We start from the raw sequence: 17,527 nt of genomic DNA, 5'->3' as shown, positions 1-17,527 counted from the left end.
ATGCGCGGGTTGCTGCGCATGCGTGCTGCGCATGCACACTGCTGCGGGCAGGGCAGTTGCCCCACCGGTCCCCAGCCGGAAAAAGGTTGGGGACCACTGTCGTAGGGTTCGTAGGGTGCATTTTGGCATGGGTTTCAGTCCAAAGTGGAATGCTGGGACGATGCAGGCCTATTCGTGGCATTTGAGCATTACCCTCTGCCGGGGTAGCAAACTGCCGCTGGCAGGGGCTCATGGGAATTGTAGTCCATGGACATCTGAAGAGCCACTGTTTGGCCGCCCCTGCCTTATGCAAAAGGAGTAGTTGCCTTGGGCCAGTCACATTATCAACTTAACCTACCTCACAGGGCTGTTGTGCAGATAAAATGAAGGGAGGGGAGAAGGATGGAAGCTGCTGAGGAATTCGGTAGGGTATCAATGAAGTAAAATATTAAGAAATAAATAATCATGTCTCTTTCCCTTGGCGGGGAGAGATTGGGGGGATGTTTGTCTGCTTTTCCCAGTGAAACCTTGAGACCTCTTAGGAATGTCATGTGGAACTGGCTGCCATTCTGTCAAATATGCCCCAAGCCTCATCTTTTTGAGGGAGAAACGAGGTCTTCTGGTCTTGGGAGGCTTCTGCTGTAATTTAAACTAGGAATAACGATAACGAGAATAGTTGTGGAGTTTTGCTTTCTTTTCTGCTCCAATCAGGTTCGCCATCAGAAATTTTGCAATGGGGCTGAAGTGGAAGCGGAGCCTAAAATACGACTGGTGTCAGTTTGAAGGAAATACCTGCGAAGGGCAACCTTCAGCGTCAAACACGCATGGCTTATCCCAGTGCCTCTTTGCAGACCGGTCAGCATTCCAGAAGGTAAAAACGGGTTAATTTAATATTTTTGGGGTGGAGCAAAATAATTTGGCAGTTGTGTGTATCTTTTGTTGGAAAATGTCTTTAATAGCGTGGCTTCAGGGACAGACAATGAATCATAGAATATCTGATTTGTAAGTGTTGGATGTTGCAAGTTGAGACACAATGATGCAAACTACAGCCTTCAGGTTTTTTTGTCAGATCTCTGTTCCCATTGTGGTGTGATTCCCCAGGTGGGACGTGGGGATCCCCTGGTTTTACAGTTCACTCCAGGTGACAGAGATCCATCCCCCTGGAGGAAATGGCTGCTTGGGAGGGGGGACTCTACAGCATTATAGCTAATCTCCAGACTACAGAGATCAGTTCCCCTGGAGAAAAGGGCTGCTTGGGAGGGGGGGGGACTTCTGAGCGTTATACTCAGGGGTAGTCAAACTGCGGCCCTCCAGATGTCCATGGACTACAATTCCCAGAAGCCCCTGCCAGCGAATGCTGGCAGGGGCTTCTGGGAATTGTAGTCCATGGACATCTGGAGGGCCGCAGTTTGACTACCCCTGCTCCACTGAGTTCCCTCCTCCTCCCAAATCCCTCCCATCCTCAGCTCCATCCCCAAAGTCTCCAGGTGTTTCTCAACCCGGAGCTGGGGACCCTGAGAACCAATGCCCCTCAGCTCTGTGTCGGGCCTTGCGACTGTGGAGCACACGAAAGTATCTTTGGAAAAGTAATCAACAAGCTTACTCAGCTCGGGCTTGGATTGACGAAAGGGCTTTGGATCGTGGTGTCCTTGGGAAGGGTGGGGCCCTGGAACTGGCCAGGAAGGCGTTCCCAACCAAAGAAGTACTTCGAGTGACAGGGCAGGAAGGAATTCGTCAAAGGCTAATCCGATGCACTTTAAGAGGTGACCTTTCGTGGCCTTTCGGAAATTTCAGACTAATAGCAGCAGCTGGTTAGGCCCGAGGCCTCCGGCAAATGCCTAGGCTTACGTAAATCCATATAGTATGTGAGGCTCCTGGCTTGCTACTAAGTTACGTACAATGAGGCTTGCCAGTCTCAAGGTGGGGCCTGGAGATCTCCCAGAATTATAACTGATCTCCAGGCTACAATAGGTTCCCCAGCTCTGAGTTGGGAGAAATTTGGAGACTTTGTGGACTTTCTCAACCTGGCCAAGGACCTGCCAACCCTCATAGAGACACAGGAGCAGCCTCCAAATCATCACCACCGGGTTTCCCTTCTCTGCCCTACTTCTTTTTATCGTCTCCTACCTGATAAGGAATGAGCCTCTTGTGGCACAGAGTGGTAAGGCAGCAGAAATGCAGTTTGAAAGCACTGACCATGAGGCTGGGAGTTCGATCCCAGCAGCCGGCTCAAGGTTGACTCAGCTTTCCATCCTTCTGAGGTCGGTAAAATGAGTATCCAGCTTGCTGGGGGGTAAACAGTAATGACTGGGGAAGGCACTGGAAAACCACCCCGTATTGAGTCTGCCATGAAAACACTGGAGGGTCACCCCAAGGGTCAGACATGACTCGGTGCTTGCACAGGGGATACCTTTACCTTTACCCGATAAGGAGACTTGGCAGCTCTAGGTTGGGAACTCCCTGGGGATTTTGGGAGTGGAGCTTGGGAATGGTGGGCTTGGGGAGGGGAGAGAAGTGACCTCAGCCGAGTACCCCGGAGTCCACCCTCCAAAGCAGCCCTTTTCTCCAGGGGAACTGAGCTTGGTCCTCTGGAGATGAATTGTAATACCAAGAGTTCACCAGGAGCCCTGGGAGCTTGCCAACCTTAACAATAAGACACAGAATCACCCCCTGGCATACGCCTTGATGCAAACATATTGGAAAATCAGGAGAAAGGACAGTCCTATTCTAATAGTCCTATTCTTTAGAAGCGGGGTTTTAAAAACATTTACGCACTTCCTCTTCCTCGACAACGCAATTTTCAAAAGCTTTCCAAGAACCACAAGAAACCACGAACATCAGCATATCAAAATGATTAGGGGGACCTGCCTACACCACAAGAAGCCGGACACCAGTTGATTCCGTGACATGATTCTGGAGAACAGCAGTGGCACAAGGAATAAGGGGAGAGAACAGAAGCAGCTTGCAGCGTGAGCCTTGTGTTTATTAGCACAACAGTTTCAGCCCGCAAAAGTTTCCAAGACAAGGTTCCGTTCTGAGTCATTCCACGGTCCCGGACGGCAGAAAAATCTCTTCCAGGGTTGGGGAAGGCGGTTTGTCCTCGGTGCCCAGACCGAACCAGACAGCGATACCATCAGTAAAGCTGCTTCTTACGACAGACACCAACTCCCCCGCTGGGGCTGGGGGAACCCCCGCTTTGGCACCTCCAGCCCTGCTTCAGGGGTTTGATAAAGGGGGGCAATACCAAACCAATCCCCCCTCCACAAAACTTGTGGCGTGACATTTGTGGCTTTGTCACAGTCACTGCCCACCACCATCGTGCATACCCACTCTCCCACGCCTGGAACTTTCAGAGCCAAAGTCTACAAGTGGACTGGCAGGTGGTGTTTGGGGCAGAGCCCTGAATGCCAACTTTGTGAGTTTTTTGGGGGGCAGGGGGCAGCCGTGAGGTGCAGTGCCTGCTCTGGTTTTTGGGCAAACTCTATGATAGAGTTTTGTTCCCAAACCGGGGTGTCATTTCTGTGTGATGTCAGCACATCAGCTCCCGATCTCATCCCCAAGCCCCAGCTGCTAGCCCGTTTCCACCTGGGGACCCTGAGACCCTGCTTTGGCTGGGCTAAGTTAGTGTTTGGGGGGGGGAGCTTTCTTTTGTGTCCCCATGGCTCTTGGGTCGTTTGGCATTGCCTCTGTTAGAATTTCAGTTTGAGTCCAATGGCCCCTTTAAGGCTAACAAAGTTCAGTTCTGGGCATACGTTTTGGTGGGCATGCACACTCCTTCAGGTGCAAGTAAAACAGAACACAACTTCCAGGTAGATCGCCATGTTGGTCTGAAGCTGCAGGACGAAGAGTAAGTCCAGAGGGCACCTTTGTGGCCAACGAAGTTTCATTCTGGGAATAAGCTTTTGTGGGCAGGAACACTTCGTCAGATCCCATTAAATGGGAATTCCCAAGCCATGAATATCGGTACAGGGGAGTTTAGTTGCCAGGAAGGGCTAGTTAGAGTCAAGATGCAGAAGTAACTGGCCTTTCCGATGGCTTCAATCCATTCTTAGCTAGACGTACTGCCCAGTTACTTATGCATCTTCACTCTAGCCCTCCACGCTACCTCAGACTTTATCAACTCCCCCCCCCCCTGAAACCTTCTTCAGGCTTTGAGAAACCCCAGAAGTGGCGCAATCTTGCAGAATATGGTTGGGAAGCAGTGCTGTGGACCCCCCATCCCCACCCGCTGTGTACCTGGTTGAAGAAGCCTGCTCTGTCTATATGGAAGGCTTGAGGAAGCCTTGTTTCAGAGTATCCACATCCACACGAAAGCTTATCCCCAGAATAAGACTTTGCTGGACCTCGAGGTGCCGCTGGACTCAAACTTAGTTCTGCTGCTTCAGGCCAACCTGGCGACCCCCCTGAGTTTCCCTTGTAGTGTGACAGCTGACCAAGAGCTGGCCCCTTCCTTCACCTCTGCACAGGGACTGAGGCTCAGACACACCCTCCGGCCTTGTCACGGAAGCCCAGTGGGTTGTGTATTTCCCAACAGCCATCACCAGTCTCTGCAGGAAGCCTTCCTACGGGATGGCCGACGCTGATAATGGCAGGTGGAAGTGCAAGATTGAGCCGGGCTCGGGAGGCCCCAAGGCTCAGATAAGAAGCTGAAGGAAACCTTCGCCAGATGCATCCTTTCAGCTGCTGCCAGTAATCAGAACCCCTTCCTGTTCTGTGCCGTTGCCCTCTTTGCGAAAACATGCATGGTTCCGCCAGCCCAAATGAGATCGGATGCCAGGGTCCTTTCCCTGTCGTAGCAACTGCTTGGAGATGCTCGATCCCACAAGAGCTTGGAATGTGACCACTAGCTATAATCTACCCGATTCACATCAGAGGGGGTTTAAGGAGGGGGCTTGCTCTCCCCATATGTTTTGGGCTCTGTAATTTGTATGTCACTCCTCCAGTCCCCGATGAAAATGCTTTCAGAATACACTGCTTTTCTGCATGGGAATCTGACTCGATGCAGCCTAGAGTTGCTGGACTCCCTGGCTCTGATCAGATGAACAGGTGTTTAAATGGAGACAATATTAATTTTTTTTAAATTGGCGGGCATCACCAAAGGAGGAAAGGGCTTGGCTGCCTGGCTTGATTGACAGGAGGAAGAGAGTCATGGATAAACTGCGTTGATCTCTTCTGCCATTTCCAGCAGCGCTTGTGGGGGGTAAAAAGGGCGAAAAGGCAGCAGACTAAAGCGAGATGGCAAGAAGGGGCAGAGTGGCCAGGAGGTGTGATAATGCTTACTGCTACTCCATTCAGCTGGCATAACGCTATTTTTTGCGATGATGATGAAGAAGAAGAAGAAGAGTTGGTTCTTATATGCCACTTTTCTCTCCCCAAAGGAGGCTCAAAGCGGCTTACATTCGCCTTCCCTTTCCTCTCCCTACAGCAGAGACCCTGTGAGGGAGGGGAGGCTGAGAGAGCCCTGATATTACTGAAGAAGAAGAAGAAGAAGAGTTGGTTCTTATATGCTCTACCCAAAGGAGGCTCAAAGCGGCTTACATGAGTTCTCTCAGAGTTCTTTCAGTCCCACCTGCCTCGCAGGGTGCCTGTTGTGGGGAGAGGGAGGGAAAGGGATTTGCAATATATATATATTGCTCTCTCTCTCTCTATATATATATATAAACTGTTCTTCTTCTGAACTACATAAAGGTAGTTGACTATCTCTGGTTAACACGCCCATTTCAAATCCTGGTTTCAGGCCGTGTTTTGATGGACCTTAGCCACGGTTGGTGGAATGGCCTGCATTCCAACAGTTCACACCACCCACAGTTTGTTGAGGTCTGTGGTTAATGTGATGTCTCCAACTGAGCCGTTCTCTAATGCAGTGGTCCCCAAACTTTTTGTCACCAGGGACCGGTCAACGCTTGACAATTTTACTGAGGCCCGAGGGGGGGGTAGTCTTTTGCCGAGGGATGTTGCCGTTGCTGCCTGAGCCCCTGCTCCACTTGCTTTCCCGCCGGCACCCCTGACTTCCCGCCACCCACTGGGGGGTGCTGCCAGTAGCAGCTGCCCAGTGCCACACTGAGGGGGGGCCCAGCCATGGCAATCGCTGGAGAGCACCAAAGGTGAGCCGGCGGCAGAGTGGCAGAGCAGCCCCCAGGGCAGCAGCCAGGGAGGAGGACATGGAGGAGCCGCGGCCCGGTACCAACCGATCTACGGACAGGGACCGGTCCCCGGATCGGGGTTGGTGACCACTGCTGTAATGTTTGCTCAGGCTCTTAGGTCTGAGTCAAAACCCTGATCAGTATTAAACAACAGCGACATCGTCAATGCTGAACTGCATCTAAAGGCAAATACACATCTTCTACTGCCTGCATGGGAGCAGGACTTACATCTTCCACGTGATGCCGATATTCTGCCCATCACAATGTATCTCCAGTCAACTAAGATCAGATCCCTCAGAGAAAATGGCAGCTTTGGAGGGTGGGCTCTATGGAATTATAACCCCCCCCCTCCAATCTTCTGGTCTTTCCCCACTTAGAGATGCCAACCCTATCCTCAAACCAACTACATCTAGCTTTCTCCTCTGCCTTTGCTCTGATGACTTTAAATAGCAGCCTGGATATAACCGTTCCCTAAACACTGCTTGGGGCCCCCAAGAAGAAGAAGAAGAAGAAGAAGAGTTTGTTCTTATATGCCACTTTTCCCTACCTGAAGGAGGCTCAAAGCGGCTTACAGTCGCCTTCCCTTACCTCTCCCCACAACAGACACCCTGTGGGGTGGGTGAGGCTGAGAGAGCCCTGATATTCCTGCTCAGTCAGGAATATCAGAGTCCAGTAGCACCTTTAAGACCAACAAAGTGTTGGGAAATCTCTGGAGCCCCACTGGAGTCTTTCTGATTGCAGGATGGGGGGGGGGGGGTCTGAGAGCTCTGCTCGGAATCAGCCCCTCCCCTCTGTGGGTGGGTCCAGTTGAACTGTCCTCCTCCTTCTTCTTCTTCCTCTCTGCCTCTCTCCTGGGGTGATGGCTTTGATTGTGGCAAAGTCCACTTGAAGAAATCTACATTTAACTGTTTATTAAACTCAGCTTCAGCTTTCTTAGTTATAAAGACGTGTGCTGTGTATGTGTATTCATCATTCACTTTGAAGAAACTGAAGGTGGTGGACTATCCTGCATCTGGTGAGTGTTTTGATATTGACCCAAGGGAAGAGACAGGGTGCCGTTCCGCATTCGTCCAAAATAGCACAATGGTTACTAATTGAAATCGCTACAGTTTTGCCGTTATGCACAACGTCGTTGACAATCTGCAACACTCCTGAAACCGATCCGCAAAAAGCGCTTCATTGTAGCGCTTTCAGGGAAATCCCAAAAAGTGGATTCACCCTCTGGAAAGCGCTACACTCCTGCAACCAATCTGCAACACTAGCGGAAAAGTTCTGTGCATTACCATTGTTGCGGTTTCTGCAAAGTCCCTCCCCCTCGCTCTCTCCTCTGATCTTCCGGCGAAGCGATCGCCATTTTTTTTTCTCCGAGCGAGCGGAAATCAATGCACCGGCAAGCCTTCGTTTACGCAGCGAGGCTTCCCCGGCTGCAGTCCCTCTGTTTAAAGTCACCAAGCACAAGCAACACAGAGGCCCGTTTGCTGGTTTATTTTCCCTTTATTTTTCACACTGTTTTCGGCCGAAAATCGCACCCGTGAGGGGGGGTTTCACTCGGGGGGAGCGTGGCAACGATGAAACTGCAGCTCAAACACCACCTGCTAGCTGGATGGGTCTCTCCGTTGCAACGAATCAACGCATATTTGTTGCAACGTGTGTGTGTGTGTTTTTTTTAAACCTTCCTTAAAGGGAAAGGGGCTGTTTGGGAGCATGATAACGGCCGCCCATTGGCTGCTTGACGGCCAGGGGCGGGACACAGCTCAGCAATATCGCTTCCTGGCTAGCGATTTTTACCGAGACTGGAACCCTGTGGGAAACAATAGAAACGCAACTGGATTCCACTACAAAGGCAGGTATGCATAACGACAAATTCCACTATTTAAAATGGCGATTTTTCATCCCGCAAACAATTTGCAACATGGATCCCGGTGCGGAATGTCTCAGGCTGTCCCATTGCTAACAGCTTTTCATAAGCATGTCAGCAAAACAGTGTGACTGAACACCTCGTAGTTAATTTATCATTTATATTTATTTATTAAGCTCAGCTTGAGCTTTCCCAATATAAATACGTGTGCTGTTGAGAGCTGGGCTATTACCCCAAGGGAAGGGATAGGCTATCCCATCTTTAACACAAAGATCCATTCAAGGTGTGAGCTTTCGAGTGCAAGCACTCTTCCTCAGACTGTGAACTACCATCATGACAGTGGGAATATATAAGCAAAAATTACTTCTGTTAGTAAACTGTGTCACACATCCAAATGCAGCCATAGGATAAATCTTTGCCAAAACAGCCAATCAGTCCCCTCGAATTCAGTTGTAGTTCACAAAAACATAGGAGAAATAAAACTGTCTGTCAGTGATCAATGGCTCCCACCCCGCCGTTTGCTGCTGGCCCCATCTGTCTCCATACAAGTGTGAAACGTTCCTGCAAGTGAATTGCTGCGCTGACAACTCTCTCCTCCCAAGACCAGGGAGTTAAACTCAAAATCCCATGACATATCACTACCATCACAGTTGATGTGAAAGCCATACAGACTGGCTCATGTTTGGTATGAGAGAGCAGGGAGAGAAAAACAGAGCGAAGAAACAGAGGTATGAATCCTATTACTGTTAGGTGGATTGAGAACTGGTTGACAGATCACACCCAAAGGGGGTCTGACAACTGAGAGGAGGAAGGGAAGGAGGCACTTAGTAAAAAACCACTGCAGAGAGACTTAATGGAGGTTGAACTGACACGGGGGGGGGGATCTGCCTCTCTTGCCGTGCCCTCAGCTGGCTGGCCCTGGTTGGGGTTTTGCAGGGGGCTTCCTCTTACGTGGCAATGCATAGGCATAGCAACGAATATGCATTGCCATGCGTAAGTTTCAATTTTTTTTACAAAAAGCTAGACCAACAAACCTCTCATTGGTTGGCCCCACTGATTGACAGGCCGAGGAGGAGTGCGTGAAAGAGCACATTGCTCTCCCTTTTGCTTTTTGTGCAGCATGTGAGAAGGGGAAAAGGTGAGACGCCCTGACAGGAAGGCTTTAAAGTCTGGAGGGGAGAAATAGCGTGATTTAATACCCTGCTATTGCAGGTAGGAGGCATCATGCAATTTGACCCTCTGTGTGGAAGTTGCCTGTGAACCAGCTAAGAGACAAATCAGGAGGTTCTAGTTCTAATCAAGTTTGAACTCACCCTAGAGGCTAAAATTGAGGCCATCGTATTTTGGCCACATGATGAGAAGATGACTCACTGGAAAAGACAATGAAGGTAAGAAAAGCTGAAGGCAGCAGAAAAAGAGGAAGAGGACCCAACATGAGACAGATTGACTTCAGTCAAAGAATTTTAGCCCTCGATTTGCAAGACAGGAAGAAAGAAGAAGAAGAAGAAGAAGAAGAAGAAGAAGAAGAAGAAGAAGAAGAAGAAGAAGAAGAAGAAGAAGAAGAAAGTTGGGGTCTTGTACCACTTTTAAGCAGCTTACAATCACCTACCCTTCCTTCCCTCACAACAGACCCTCTGTGAGGTAGGTGTGGATGAGAGAGCTCTGAAGGAATTGTGACTGTCCTGAGGTTGCCAAGCTGGCCTCTTGTGGAGGAGTGAGTAGTGAAGCCCAATTCACCAGATTAGAGTCCGCTGCTCTCAGCCAGGACCCCATGCTGGAAGGCTTTTAACAAGAGGATGTTTTGGAGGTCTTTAATGCCTAGGAGTTGTCCAAAGCTGGAAGCTAATGGGCAGCACGTTCACACACACACGTGGCGCCGTCAATAAACTGGAAAGTCATTTTGTGTCAATTGCGGATCTGCATTGTAACACGTCGCTTGTTAATTAAGCTCATGTTTGCAATATCAAGAGAATGGGGAACACAATTTGTGTGCACATATTAAACAAATTCCCTCTCTCCCGTGTCCAAAACACAACCCCACCCTCCAACCTTCTTTCCTCCATATTCATCTTGGCGCTGATGTTTCTGCCAAACACCTAATCCATTATTCATCAACAGCTCTGATGTGGGTCTAAAATCAGAATTAGCAATAATTGGCCTCTTCTGTCCACACATGAAGGACCATCCGGTTAGTTTTGTTGGGCTTTGTGTATTTTGAAGCATTGCTAATCCTACCCCCACCCTCCCAAGAGTGGTTTCCGTAATGGGATTGTGCTGTTGAGGGCTCTGCATCCACCATCAAGTGAAATTCAGGATTGGCAAAAGCAGAGGAAATGACCCTATTCATTTTCATGGTATTAGTATGGACCCCTTTGCATGGTCAGTGCTGGGATGCTGTAAAAGTGATGCCTCCAGAGAGATGTATTCATTTCTTTTGCCATGAACATTGGTTGGCCATTGCCCTGTTTGATTCAATGCAGTGGGCCAAAATTGGTATATATTTTCTGAGTTACTTTATGAGTCTTTCTACTCAACTTTATTTGCTGTTGAGAATCCCCTGAAACAGTCTTTAAGCTACGAGAACCCCCAGAAGTGGTGTGATCATGCAGAATAGGGTTGGGAAGCATAGCTGTCGACCCACCCACCCGGGCCCCCTCCCTTTCCCTTCCCACCCCATCCAGGCCATCCTTGGCCATTTTGGGAGGGGTGGGCGGATTGACATGATCATATATGGTCATATCAGCCAATATGTGTTTAAATTTTAAAAAATACATAAAAAGTAACTCCCTCCCATTCGGGAAACCTTTCCAGGGCAATCAAGAAACCCCAGTCTTTCATGAAACATGGATGAAACTTTAATGAAATAGAGGATTTGAGATTCTTCTATTTTTATCCCCACAACAACTCTGTTAAGTAAGCAAGGCTACCCGATGAACTTCAAGGCCCTGGCCGGATTTAAACCAAGGTCTTCCAAGTCCAAAACTCTGCTCCCTAGACCACCAGATTTCTGGCTTCCTGCATTCAAGAGACCCTTTGAAGAAGAGCAGAGCTGTTCTTTTATACCTGGCTTTTCTCTACCCAAAGGAGTCTCGAAGTGGGACAAACACTTTTCACTTCCTCTCCCCACAACAGACACCCTGTGCAGTAGGTGGGGCTAAGAGACCCCTGAGAGAACTATAACTAGTCCAAGGCCACAAAGTTGGCTGCATGTGGAGGAGGAGTGAGGGATCAAACCTGATTCCTTGGGTACCCGTCTGCTGCTCGTTAACCACTACACCACACTAGCTAACACTGATCACATATTCCTTCTAGACCTCTCCTGTGGGAACCTTCAGTATTGTAGAGGATTGGTGGGGGGTGGGCTGGGAGGCAGACAGGCCTCCTGTTCACCTTTGTGTGTGTGCACAGGGATGTGTAAAAGGGGCTATCAAGGCACAATGGATTTATGGTGGCCCTGTAAGACTTTCAGGGCAAGAGACATTCGGAGGTCCTCTGCCAGGGCCTTCCTCTGTGCAGCAACCCTTGGTGGTCTCCCACTGAAATGCTGTCAAGAGATGGCCAGAGGAGGTCTGCCATTGCCTGCCTCCATGTCACGGTGACCCCTAGTGGTACGTAGATGAAGTCCATCTAAACCTTGGAGTTCTCCCAGCCAAATAATAGCAAGGGTCAGCCCCACTTAGCTTCCAAGATATGATGGGGTCGGGCATCCCTGGGTTATCCAGGTCAGAGAAGGAATTACGCTTTGGGGCTGACTTTAGCTTATGAAATTGGATAAGATTGGGCTAATTCGCCAAGGAAGTGAGGAGCAGGAGATGACATTGCTGAGTGACACTCTAGGAATCTGACTTAGTCTTTGTCATAAAATCTATACAGATTAGGAGAGGCATCCTCAAGTGTCACCCAGAAGTGACATCATCCTCGGAGGCAGATGCTAAGGAATGTGAACTCTATTGGCAAGACTTGCTGGCCCAGTCAATCAGGCCTGTCACTCTTGGTGAAGCTGAACTGGCGAGTTTGGGGGCAGAGAGCAAACTGACTTTCAAAACGATTTGTCTGCCATCTTGTCATCGATACACCTAGTTATTTCCGGGAGCACAGTTTGAATCACAGGGGAAGGAGAATTCCAGTCCTGCCTGCCCCCTTCTGCTTTGCCCCACTGCTCGTTTCCCTTCCCCCATTCTGGCTTTGATGTTCTGCTGTTCCTAGGGTTACCAACCTCCAGGTAGGGCCTGGCATTCTCCAGGAATTGCAGCTGTCCTCTGGGGCTAGAGTTTCCCTTGGTGGAAAGGCAGCTTCAGGGGGTGATCTCTATGCGATCACAGTCCCGTCAAGTGCCCTCCCCACTCTGCCCACTACAAGTGCCAGCCCCACTTCTCCAAGAATTTCCCATGCTAGAGTTGGCAGGCTTAGAGGCTATCTTTTGGTTGCCATGGCAGCATCCCTGCTTGAAATTCTGCCCTGTGGATTGGTGCCTTCTCTCAAGCGCTGGGTTTTTGGGAGAGAATGTTCATCCTTTAAGACAGTGGTCCCCAACCTTTTTATCACTGGGGACCAGTCAACGCTTGACAATTTTATGAGGCTCAGGGGGGGTAGTCTTTTGGCGAGGGATGTCGCTGCCACCTAAGCCCCTGCTCCACTTGCTTTCCCGCCAGCGCCCCTGACTTCCCGCCACCCACTGGGGGTGCTGCCAGCAGCATCTGTGCAGTGCCATGCCAAGGGGGAGCCCCAGCCATGGCGGCCACTGGAGAGCACCAAAGGTGAGCCAGCAGCAGAGTAGCAGGGCAGCCCCCGAGGCAGCAGCCGGGGAGGAGGACAAGGAGGAGCCGCAGCCCGGTACCAACCGATCCATGGACTGCTCCCGGTCCCTGGATTGGGGGTTGAGGACCACTGCTTTAAAGGACTTCCAGAGCAGAATGTGAGGTGGAGGCTCCGGACTTTAGAAGGTTAGTCAAGGCAGCTAAACATTTTCAGAGTGGTTTCTTTGGATTTGGAGCAGGGATTTCAATCTCCAAGTAGTACCTGGAGATCCCTCATAATGACAGCTCAGTTTTAGACTTCAGAGATCAATTCCCCTGGAGAAAATGGATGCTTTGGGGAGTAGATTATGGGGCATTGTACTCCACTAAGGTCTCTATCCTTCCCATGCCCCAAATATCATGAAATTTCCTAACTTGGATCTGGAAAACCTACCTCCCCTCTTCTGGTGGTGACTAGGGGGAATCTCACAACCCCAATTTGGGGGCAGAATTTCTCATATTAATCTTTTGCCCCTGCATACATGGCCCCCCCCCCCTCAAGTATGCAGAAACTTTCCCCCTTTTCCTGCATGGCCCCAGTGAAGGGTTTTCACTTTCTACACCTAGCCAAATCTCAGATATATTGATATTTGTGGACTGTTCAGGCAACCATTGGACCTGTGTGGACAGGGAGGGGGAAGCAGCCTTATATGTGCTTTCCTTCCATTCTGTTTTAGGATTGCCAACTCCTGCTTAGGAAATACCTGAATATTTGGGTGGTGGAGCCTGAGGAGGGCAAGGTTTGGAAAGAGTGGGACCTCAAGGCGTACGGTGTCCTAGAAGTCACCTTCCAAAGCAGCCATTCTCTCTAGGAGAACTCTGTGGTTTGTAATTCTAGGAGATCTTCAGACCCTAGGCTGGCAACCTAGTACAGAGCCCAGGCATATCCAGCTTGGGCACATGATATCTCTGTTCTGTGGATCCAAAAATCAACAGCCAGGCAACCGTCTCCTAAAAATCCATAGGGCGCCTGGTCAATCGCTCTGAAGCTGCACCAACAAAGTCGCTTTGTTGTCTGTCCCACTCAACTGGATTCTCTCTCCCCATATGCTGAAATCATAGTGCCGTGCATGCATGTGCACTGAAGCCATCTTAACACCTAACAATGTCATTACCTTCTCCAAGAACATATTTGGAAGGAGAGAGAGTGCCCGCGATGTCTGCTGCCCACTCAAAACTCCTCTTCCCTGGGAACACAAAAGCCATCGCTCACCCCCTTTGTTCCTTCTTTTAGGCTGTGGTTAGGCAACTGCAAAAGCAATGGCCATTATGTTTTATAGATTTTTCTTTCTTCCTGTAAAGCTGCATGGTCCTTTTCGTATAACTTTTAAAGGGAGGGGGGAAAGGACGTTGAGGGAAGGAGTCACAAAGGCAGAGAACTTTTCATCAGCGCCTTTATCCAGACTGGAGTTCCCCTACTCTCTTCTACTCTTCGTTGGATCCTTCACTGTCAAGATTCTGCTGCAGTTTTACTGTGTGTGTCGTCCTTACTCATTAGATATCCATGGAGTGGCTGTTTCCCGCATTTTTGATGGGAGAGCGCAGGCTTAAATAAATCCCCCTGATTTCGCAGGGGTGGGGGGTGGAGTTATCACTGCATTATCTATAGAAGAAAATGTTTACTGTGCTTTTCTGCTTCAAAGAAATATGCTTATTTTCTTGATGGTTTTGTGCATATTGTCAAGGCAATAGAGAAGAGTCTGCACTCCTTTCAGGCACTGACAACTCCTGCTTTCAGGCAATAGATTTGCAAAAGAAAAACAGTGGCTAGGAAGTGTTGGGACTTTCAGATTGGGCTCGATCCTAAGGTTCCTTTAGAAAATTGGAGCTGCAGAGCATTTTGAAAGTATGCAGTTATTAGTTACCTTTGTGGATGAGGCACAGATCCAGACTCACAGTACTTAGAGGTTTAAAAGAGAGACAATCTTTACTGAAAAGATTATTTACAGAAATATATCATACTAGTTATTTAAGCCTGCTGTACGGGCACTAGCGGGGTGGGTGGGTGGGTGGATGGATGGATGGATAGAAGGAAGGAAGGAAGGAAGGAAGGAAGGAAGGAAGGAAGGAAGGAAGGAAGGAAGGAAGGAGGAAGTGAATGCTGGGTGGAAGAAACGCAGGAAGGCAGGCAGATAGGTGCCATGAAAGGGGACAGGGCAGGGGTGGGAAGAAGGGGGGGAAGGTCCCGTTGGGGGAGGGGCAAGTAGGGAGGGGTGGGGAAGAGTGGGGGTTGAGAAAGGTGGGTGGCTGGGTGGTTGGGGGCAGGAAAGCGGCGGCAGAGGTGAGTCGCGATGGGGAGGCAACCTGGAAAGAGTACGCGGGGGAGAAGGGGGCAGGAAAGTGGTGGCAGAGCGCAGGAGCGAAGCAGCAGCGGCAGAGTGCGGTGTTGAGGTGCGGGCTGGGGGGGAAGGAAGGTGTGGGTGAAGCAAAGGGTCCAGTGGGTGGGCCGAGACCCCCCCGTCCTCCAAGGGCTGCATGGCAGGTTAGGGCAGCTGCCTACCTGCCTTGTCGGCGGATAGCCGCGAAATGGCGGCTGTCAGCCAAAGGCGGCTCAGGTTATGGGGGTGGGCGGGTCAGGAGGTGCTTTACACCTCCCGACTCGTCAGTCCGGGGGTAAGGGGCCAATTGTTGCCCCCCCAATCCTGGACCGAGCCCTCCCCCACACCTCTTAGCATTTTATTTATACCGCTCCCGTGGAGCGGTGTAAAAATTCATCTGTTTCACACACCTTACTGAAGCAGAATACAAAAAGCTAAGAAGAAGAAGAGTTGGTTCTTATATGCCACTTTTCTCTACCCGAAGGAGGCTCAAAGCAGCTTACAGTCGCCTTCCCATTCCTCTCCCCACAACAGACACCCTGTGGGGTGGGTGAGGCTGAGAGAGCCCTGATATTCCTGCTTGGTCAGAACAGCTTTATCAGTGCTGTGGAGAGCCCAAGGTCACCCAGCTGGCTGCATGTGGGAGAGTGCAGAATTGAACCTGGCTCACCAGATTTGAAGTGCGCAATCCTAACCACTACGCCAAACTGGCAAAGATAGTTACAAAGAAAGTACATTGCAAGTTGGGGTTAATTTTTTGGGGGGGAGTGAGGTGCATCTGAAAAGTGGAAGACCTCTGTCAGTATCAGTGGATCTGTAGAGTATGAGCCACTCACATAGGGCTTGGGGATTCTGAGATTATCTCTGTGGCAGGAGGAAGAATCTCAGCAACAGTGGATCCCATGCACAAACAATGGCACATCATGTGACTATAAGCAACCAGGTTTTTCTTTGCTAATGTGCCATTTCTGTAACACACGAACTGGAACAAAGAAAAAAGGAGAAGGTCTTATCCCTATTTTGCCCGTTTTAACTGCATGGGTAACCAAGCTTCCAATCAATAGCTGGCACCTTCATTGATTTTGGATCAGTGTCAGATCTCTTCATCAAAAGCAAGTTAAGTGTTTTTCTCTCTCTCCCCCCAATCTTTGGAATAGCAGGACAGATTGGGCGTATGCACCCCCCTAATAAATATACAAGGAGATGGTTTTTAAAAATGGATTTTCCTGTCAAACATTTTCACGGAGCCGTCAAAAGGGAAGTCTGTTTGATGTAAATTTCAGGAGGGCTGGTTTGATTTTCCCAAATGCGAAATGACACCAGGGCAAATGTTCTTGGTGGCACTCTTGTATCTGGAAGGCAGGGGCCTGGAGATCTCTTGAAATGATAGTTGATTCTTGGACTACAGATCAGTTGCCCTGGGAAAAAAAGGCTAACTGGGTATGTAGACTCTATGGCAGCCCTTCTCAACTTTTTTACTGTTGAGAAACCGCTGAAGCATTCTCCAGGCTTTGAGAATCCCCAGAAGTGGCACAACAGTGAAGAATATGGTTGCGATGGAGGGACGGCAGATCAACATGACCATACATGGTCCTGTTGTTGTTAGGTGCGAAGTCGTGCCTGGCCCATCGCGACCCCAAGGACAATGATCCTCCATGCCTTCCTGTCCTCTACCATTCCCCGGAGTCCATTTAAGTTTGCACCTGCTGCTTCAGTGACTCCATCCAGCCACCTCATTCTCTGTCACCCCCTTCTTCTTTTGCCCTCGATCGCTCCCAGCATTAGGCTTTGCATACAAGTTAAATAGGCAAGGCGACAGTATACAGCTGAGAGCTCTGACAAAAGGTGATCCACTGGAGAAGGAAATGGCAAACCTCTCCAGTCCCTTTGCCATGAAAACTCTATGGACAGGTTCAAAAGGCAAAACGATATATGGTCCTATCACCCAATAAATGTTTAACATTTTTTTAAAATATATTTAAATTAATTAATTCCCACCCATTCAGGAAATCCCAGGATTTCATGAAACCCTGGTAGAGAAAGCATTATGGCATTCTATCCCACTGAGGTCTCTGCCCTCCCCAAACCCCATCCTCCCCAGGCTCAGCCCCAAATAGTTAGGAATTTTCCCAACCCAGAATTGGGAAAGGGAATCTTGTTTTGGAAATGAAACCAGACAGGGAACGCTTTAAAGTCTAATGAGGGACACTCTTCAGTCAAGGGCAATGTTGACAGTGCAATCCTACGCTTCTGACTTAAGCCCATGGCAAGTATTCTGGAGTAACTCTGCACCTAATCTTATAATCCAGTTGGGAAACTTGGTGGTGCTTCCTCAATAGCTCCTCCTGAGTTAGATCTGGGAAGCTAAGCAGGGTTGGCCTCGGGTAGTACTTGGAAGGGAGCCCACCAAGGAAGTCTAGGGTTGCTATGGCA

At 49.5% G+C, this 17,527-nt stretch overlaps 1 protein-coding gene and 1 long non-coding RNA gene across 2 annotated transcripts in view; one reads left to right on the top strand and one right to left on the bottom strand.

Annotated features, from left to right (window-relative positions):
* The window catches only part of RASGEF1A (RasGEF domain family member 1A), a 308,494-nt gene that overhangs the window by 63,211 nt on the left and 227,756 nt on the right, over positions 1-17,527 (bottom strand). The gene's annotated exons all lie outside the window — the stretch shown is intronic.
* LOC143843975 (uncharacterized) overlaps positions 705-17,527 on the top strand; it is a 38,490-nt gene continuing 21,667 nt past the window's right edge. The window contains exon 1 of the long non-coding RNA XR_013233769.1: positions 705-850. This is a non-coding gene — a long non-coding RNA (uncharacterized LOC143843975). The remainder of the gene's footprint in view (positions 851-17,527) is intronic.

The sequence above is a fragment of the Paroedura picta genome, chromosome 8, assembly GCF_049243985.1.
Source record: "Paroedura picta isolate Pp20150507F chromosome 8, Ppicta_v3.0, whole genome shotgun sequence".
NCBI lineage: Eukaryota > Metazoa > Chordata > Lepidosauria > Squamata > Gekkonidae > Paroedura > Paroedura picta.
Note: the sequence above shows the minus strand (reverse complement) of the source record. Positions and strands in the feature narration are given on the sequence as shown.